The following is a 7,946-nucleotide window of genomic DNA, read 5'->3' as shown; positions in this document are numbered from 1 at the left end:
TTTTTTGTACTTTAGGGAATGGCCTACGGGGTGTTTAGGGTCTCTCTACTAGATCAGACTTGAAGTGATCTGCCTGTTTATGGCCTCCTAAGAGCTGGGATTACAGGCGAGCTCCACCACACCCAGTCTCAATTGCTGTCTCAGTGTGCCCCAGGGGCGGGGCCAACGACAGGCCCGGGGATCAAACCTCCGGCCCCTGCGCCGGATTCCATCTTTTGGAACAAAAATGAATATGAAACCTGATATTACTTAGGGGTAAATACAGTATACACAAGTTCTTCAAAGTTCTTTTAAATTTCTTATAAACCAATCTTCTGTTATGCCAATATTTTGCTATAGCTGTTCTGTGTTTTCAACTTCTCTGATCCAGTGACTAGTCTTTCCCTTCTGGTTTGCCTTTTACTGATAAGCTTTGTCAATTTGACCTTTACCTGGGAAGGCCAAACTTTGATAACCTAACACTCAGAATATGTGGGATTCTGAAATACAATTTATGTAAATTAAACCCTTAAAAGAAAGCATGAGTCATTCTCCAAACATTTCTATAATTGTTCATAACTTGTAATGGCAAACTTCGACTGCTTGCAACTTTCTAACTTTATTTTCTATTGTAGAGAAATCCCACTGCTTGTTGCTTCTAAAGAGAATGAAAAGTTGTAATCTGATGAAAAAACTCAATTATTTAGGTGTGAAAGAGAGGGGAGGTCAGCTCACGCCCTCAGAAGAGTGAGAAGGTATGATTCAAGGTGCTCAACAGTGGAAGAGACTCTTTGTACTTGACCTTCCAAAGACAAGAGAGTCCTTGCTAAAGAACTTTTGAAACTTTTCAAGAATGGAAGTTCAGCAGCCTAAGGGTTGAGTAGAGAATGAAAGGGCTTAACATACATGCTTTTTTTTTTTTTTTTTTTTTTCTGTTGGTGTTCACCTCTTGATACTCTGAACTTTTTCTTCAGAATGTTATAAAAACAATCTGTTCATTAAACTAGAACCTAGCCAGGATGAGAGAATACCCATCATCCTCTTGAAGCAGAATCTTCCTTATTCATTTCCTTCTGTCAGTACTGTGACAGTCACAATTAAAAACTGTCATTTGCTGGGTTAGGTCCTCAGCTCAGCACTTTCCACTTACGTCATATTTAACCTTTAAAAAATGCCACTAGACAGATGGGTAAATTGAGGTTAAGAGAGGTTAAATAACATCTTCAAGGCCACACAGCTAGGGTACAGCTGGGTTCTAAATAAAAGTATAACTGACTCTTCAAATCCCAAATGCCATTCATCCTACGACTAATGCTGCTGTGGACTGAAAAACCATTTTTCACTTCTAAATTTTTTTTGAAAGTCACCAGTAGTGGCTGATATAGAAAAGGAGAGATGGCTCTCTGGAACTGATGTTAAATTAAACTGGTGGGGAAGACCAGTGTGGAGAGAAGAGGGCTTTGAAGAATTTGAGGGGTGATGACTGAGGAAATGTTATGGCTTGGGTAACTGTTGTCCAAAGGCCCATGGAGCTATTTAAATGTGTAGGACCTTTAAGAGGTGGGGCCCAGTGGAAGTTCCTGGTAACTGGGATCATGAACCCTGGCCTTTTTTCTCTCTCTCTTTTGTTTGCTGATCACAAAGTCAGAGGTTTCCTTTTCCACACAGTCCCACCATAATGTACTGTTCCACCGCAGGCCTAAAGTAAGAGGACAAATGACTGTTAGCTGAGACTTCTGAAACTGAGCCAAAATAAAACTTTTATCTTTACAAGTTGAGCACAAGTCTTGTTACAACAATAGAAAGCTGATTATCACAGTAATATAGATAAACATGCAAGGCGCTCCCAAGGCCTGAAGGTTCATGCAAGACCATAGGAACTCCCTGGATGAGGATCTGCACCTGGCCAGGTGGTCTCCAGAATGCAGGGAAGCAAGGTGCCTGTGAGTTGGGAGAGAAAGGCATTCATCTGGTCTCTTGGGAGCTGATCATAACCCCTGGGTATGGAAGAGCACCATCTTGAATTTATAATGCCCTTGTAGGCAGTCTGTGCTAACCCAGGATTATATGTTGAGAAACTAAACTGTTATGTGTTTTAGCTCCAAAGTATAGTGGTAGGTAGATGTTCTTATGACTTACTGGCTCACGTTTCCCATGCATAAGATGTGAGCAGAAACTATTCTAGTCATCAAGCTGCTTGTGCCCCTGGGTAACAGGAACAGCTGCAAAATGAGAAGTGGTCTGTGCTGTGATTTCCCCCCAAATCGGCCTAGGGTGTCAGGGATTGCTGTCTTTGATTAGAGTCATGTGGAAAATTTTTAAGAGATGGAAGGATCTGTACCATGGCTTTCTTCCGTAGTTTGTCGTTTATCTACTTACAGAGCACTCTCATGCTGGAGCGAAGGGTCCTTGTTCAGTTTAGAAGCCTTGATTCCTTTGCTCAGAAAATGCCCTGAACTACAAATTAGACTCCTAAAGGGGCCTGTACTAGTAATTACGGCACTGATAATGATAATAATGTCACAAACATTGTTAATAATACTGACCTACGAACATTCAACATAGCCACCATTTATACTTCTCATTTCATTATGCACATTTTCAGTTTATCTTCAAAAATATGAGGTGTTTTCCAAATATAAAACTGAGTCACACAGACGTTTAATAATCAAGGTTAAGTTCCGCAGCTGTAACATGAGTGTGGTGTACTGAGCACCAGAACCAAGGAAGCGACTGCCAGGGGCCATGTTGGTTGCCTGTCTTTTCTTTCTACTCACCCCAACAGGTCAAGCTCTGAATTTGCTTCAGGTATCAATCTTCCTCATCTAGTCCCGAGATGTAGGGGAATCAACTCCATCCCAGATCCTGGGTGGATCCTAATTTGTCACACCGTTAATAAGCATGGGACATTTTTGCAGTTACTGTTACTGGCCTAAAGGGAGGCATGAAATCTAATCAGGCCCAAGTGTGGCTTTATGTTCTTTGATGAAGGGAGACATTATCTCTTCTGCTAGAATCAAATAGGACAGCAAGTGGTCCTAGTTGTGGTGGGACCATCTTGAAGCTACGAAAAGGTAACCTGAGGCAATATATACACATAGAAGACTTTATTTTATTTAATTAAAAAAAATTATACATATATTTTTTACAGGGTCTCTACTAGCTTGGATTTGTAGTGATCCTCCTGTTTTCAGCCTCCCCAGCACTGGGATTATAGGCATGCTCCACCATGCCCGGACTTGCTTGCTGGTTCGGCATACTGGGATCAGGACTGGCATGGTAGACGGTATGGAGGATTGAACCCCAGTCCCTGAACTAGGCTAAGCAGGTGTGTAGTCCCTTGAGCTATCTTGCTAGCCCTTGAAGACTTTAAAACAGAACGAATTGTAGGCCAATATAACTAGAACCCTGATCTTTCATCTTCTGCCATATATCTTATCTATTAGCTTCTTATGTTATTTAATAAACCTTTTTTTTTTAAGCCAACAGAAACAGGGTTTCTGATACTTGCTTTACAACATATCCTAACAGGCAGATCTATGTTCTCCCTCAAGGAATTAAAAAAACAAAGTGTGACACATCTGTACGGAGCATTTATCATCCCAATTATATAAACACTTTTTGGTTTTCTTTAACCTTTGAACAATTCTTAGCATTTTAAAAATGCCTTTATCATGAACTCAGGTCCTCTAATAGTCCTTAGATCTGTGTTCTTTTTTTTCCTCCCATAATTTTATTGAGAAACAAATAGCAGTGAGACAGTTTCAAATCAAATTGGTAGGACAGTTTCAATAATTAACACATTGCATACATTCTTCCTAGTGGTTAATTGCTGTACAAGATGTGGACATGATATCCTATTTACAAACACCATTAGAACAAATCACTCTATTCATTAAGAGAATGTAACTATATATCTATCCTAACCACTTTGAATACACAGATACAAAATGGACATTCATCTGTATCCCCTTTTTTTGTTAAGTTCCGTTATTTGAATATTATAGGTGTGTTAACTCAGTAAAATATTCTAAAAGAGTCCAGTAGCCCATAATAGTATTGGGTCTTCTGCTTCACTAGCAATGTCAAAAATTGTTGACCTGAGTCCCCTATTACTCAACGTAACAGCATGGCTTTACTTCTTATATTTTGTTTTTATACTTTTCTGCTGGATGGTTAAGACCAAGGTAAAGCAGGACCTATGCAACAAGAGTTGTAGTTTTTGGGTCTGATAAGGTCAGTGAAATCCCCTCAGGATTTATCCTGAGACCAAGTACCGCAGATTGTAGAACTTTTGTCAGTGTCAGCCATGTGGATGAGTCACGGCCATTGCTTGGCCAAAGTGCTCTCTGTGAAAGCCTGAGAGAATGTTTTCTCTCAATGTCACTCTCCTTAGGCCACTCTACACCATCAATCACTTTCTTCTTTGGCCCCATAATCTCCTTGATCAGAAAATTTGGGACACTACCGAGTTATATGATGTTACAGTACAAGTTCTCATATGTCCTGAGTCTTAATTGACCTTAGAAGGCTAGGGCCAAAATGTTGGCTTATCTTTCAGTCCTTTTTCTCTAATTTTGGTCTGCAAACTTAGGTTGTTAACCATCCAGAAGACAAGCTTATTTTTATTACCATACAAGTTAGGCTGTTAAGCTTAACCTCACTATCTGTCTGAATATCAAATATCTTAGGTATAATATGGAACAGGTATTTTTCATCAAATATTGATATGTTGAACTTTAAGTCCCTACAGAATATGATAAAAACATTTAAAAATTAGAATATATTTTAAAAATAGGCATAAAGAATTATATACTTCTTATGTTTACACATAAGTCCAAAAATCTCACCATATGCAACCTTGAAGCAGGACAGTCCCACAATATTCCTTTTCCCATCTCTTGCTTTCATTCACCACCCCCTTCTTTTTGAACAACCGTCTACCTGAGAGACATCAAGATCTGTGTTCTTATGTTTTTCTTTTCCCTAATATTCAGTAACTTCTCTTATACCAGCAGGAAGGAATGATAATGGTATTTCATAGTCTACTTCTTTCCTCTCTCTGATTTGATTGACATTCTAAAAAGAAAGATCACAAAAATTATCTCTTCAAAGAAAGTAATTTGCCAATTGTTAGGAGCAAAACATACCTCCCAGAGAAAAGCCTACTTCTTTTAACTTATAGCAAGTGGTGGCATATTTCCAAGCAGCTGCGTGGAGGTAGTTCAGTGGGCATGATGATATTCACAAAGTACGAGGATTCAGGGGAGGCTCAGGTGGGAAGGGAGGGCAGAACTGAGCAATACCAGCTACCAAGTCAATCATGCCATTGTTAAGAATCAATGGTTGAATAGAGATTGTTAGTGCCTGTACTAATGTTATGAATGTTCATGAAGCCTGTAAATATGAACCACTGGGAAGTCAAGGTAGAAATAGCAGCAATCCATGTATGCAACAAAGAACGGATATGTGCTGAGGGTTATGTGAGGGATCCTGGGAGTATTGTTGGCTGGTTTTTAGGGAGACTATAAAATGTCTAAGAAATGAAGTTGGTATGAGTTATTGGGGGTGAAAGATTGTCACCAGTTTCTGTGTAACTTTCTTGGTTTGAGCAGATTGCCTAGGCAATGAAAGGATTCTGCACGGCCTCCATACAGAGAGAAGACAGATTATTCAGGTCTCTGACCCCTGTTGGGACCTTTTAAACACTATCAGCTTTATACATGGTCACATAACCATAACTTTGGACTTTAATTTGTAGAATCTCTGTCTCTGTCTCTGTCCATCCATCTGTTCGTCTGTCTGTCTGTGTATCTGTCTGTCTGTCTTTCCTCTCTCTGTCTTTCCCCAGTCTACCCTTATTCTGGTGGTGGTAGGAGGGTACTGGGAATTGAATCTAGAGCCTTTGTCATCATACTGAGCTATATCCCCAGACTGTTTTTATCTTTTTATTTTGCTATACTTTTTCTCTAGATTGCCACATGGCTTCAATTTGTGATCCTCCTATTTCAGCCTACCAGAGTTCTCTGATTATAGGTTTGAGACACCCTCCCTGACATAATTTCTTATCAATATAAGAAGAGGAGGTGTACCTGCACATGATTATGTTAACTATATTCTTTCCCAAAATTCAGGCAGCACTATTGTTTTATTTATGCAGTAGGCTTTTGATATTCCCCATTCTCAAAAACCAGAACCTTATTATTCCCTGTTTATTTTGCCAGACAATTATGGCTTCCATTGCTTTAAGAAGAGAAAGCTTTAAATAAGGAAGGTAAGAAAAGGTAGAAATAGGAGATTGGAGCTCTTCTTCCATTTTCTACCTAATTCTTTTTTCTGTCATGATTTTATTCAGTCTTTTATGTTCTCTAAAAATAATATCACAAATTAGAAATCTGTTCCTAGAAACTCAATATTATGGTTTATATCTAGATGTCCCCCAAAGCCTCATGCAATCCTAGGTGGGACCTTTGGAAGATAACAATTATGGGGTTCATAGTTGACTTGCTGTTAGGAGGGGAGGGGTCTGTTTGGAAGATGCTGACACTGGGGTCATGATCTAGAAGGGTATATCTCTCTCCCAAGCCCCTCCTTTCTCTCTCTGCTTCCTGTTTGCCATACTGTGCACAGCTGTTCTTCACCATGTTCCCCTGTCATGTCATTCTGCCAACTATGGATTAAATGTGAGCCAAAATCAACCTCTTCTTCTTTAAGTTTAAGTGTCAGGCATTGTATCTCAGGGAGAAAGAAAGTAGCTAAGACATCCAGTTAATAATTTAAAAATATTTGAAATAATATTGATCACTAAACTATAAATTTGCAATGGAGACAATATTTTGCAAATAATTATTGGGTGCATTTAGCTGTATCTTTTAAGAGAAACTCCTCCTGTAGTCTCCCATCTCTGAAGTACAACTAAGGGAATCTGGAAACAGGCTTGGGCCAGAGAGAATTTTCCAGGTTCAATCACTCATCAAGAGCTGGGCCTAGAGGATACAGACTCAGAGTTATTCTTCCATGAAGAGGCTACATGTCCTGCTTTCCAATGGTAGAAGAGGATGTGAGACAGAGAAAGTAAAAGATAAATCCCACTCTGTTCACAGAATATGAGAGAAAGATATGCAAAGATGATCTATATGAATATGAGACAGATCTAGGATTTTTGTTTTTTTGAAGTGTTATTGCACATGTTTTAAAATAAGCATTGAGTGAAAGCTATGAGGCTAGAATTTCTGATGAGTGGGAAAGTTAGGGAAAGTTGTAGTGTCTGCAGGCTTTCATGGAATGAGGCAGAATTACTATTGCTATCTTTATTGAAAATATTTTTTCCTTATGAGAACATATACTTGTTGTAAAAAGCGTGAATTCTAATCTCACCATCTAGAGCAATCACGATGGTATAGTGCCTTCCCTCTTGGAAAGTTTTTAGTGAAATCATAAGGAGGCTCAGAAACTTATGGGAATTACACAAATCTGAATTTTATAAGAAAATTTTAAGAAAATAAAATAAGACATAAGAGAGCAATATATGAAATACTCAGAGCTAAATCACAGAATTTCAGAAACAGTTTGGAATAAGTCTAAGGAGTGATCTTATATATTCTGTTCTTAATAATGTAATAATAGCTGGGGAGCTGGCTCAGTGAAATAAGCACTTGCCTGGCAAGCTCAGTGGCCTGAGTTCAATCCCCGGTTCCGAAAAAAAAAAAAAAAAAAAAAATTCTAAATTTCTGAGACCCAGTCCTAGCCCAGGTCCGGTGAGTGTGTGGAGAGCTTCCTGCTACCCTGTGCCGGAGGGACCAGTCCCAGCCCAGGCGCAGCGTGGGCCGGACCCTCTCCCGCCCCCTCGGGCCGCCCCCCACTAATCCGACATATGTCCCCACCCCTCCCGCCGAGTAGGAATTTCTGCCGAGTTCCAGGAACCCCCAGACCCAATCCTAGCCCAGGTCCACAGCGGGAAGGAGCTG

Source organism: Octodon degus, unplaced genomic scaffold (genome assembly GCF_000260255.1).
Source record: "Octodon degus isolate 3935 unplaced genomic scaffold, OctDeg1.0 scaffold00051, whole genome shotgun sequence".
NCBI classification, from domain to species: domain Eukaryota; kingdom Metazoa; phylum Chordata; class Mammalia; order Rodentia; family Octodontidae; genus Octodon; species Octodon degus.
The sequence above is the reverse complement of the archived record's forward strand: the minus strand, read 5'-3'. Positions refer to the sequence as shown.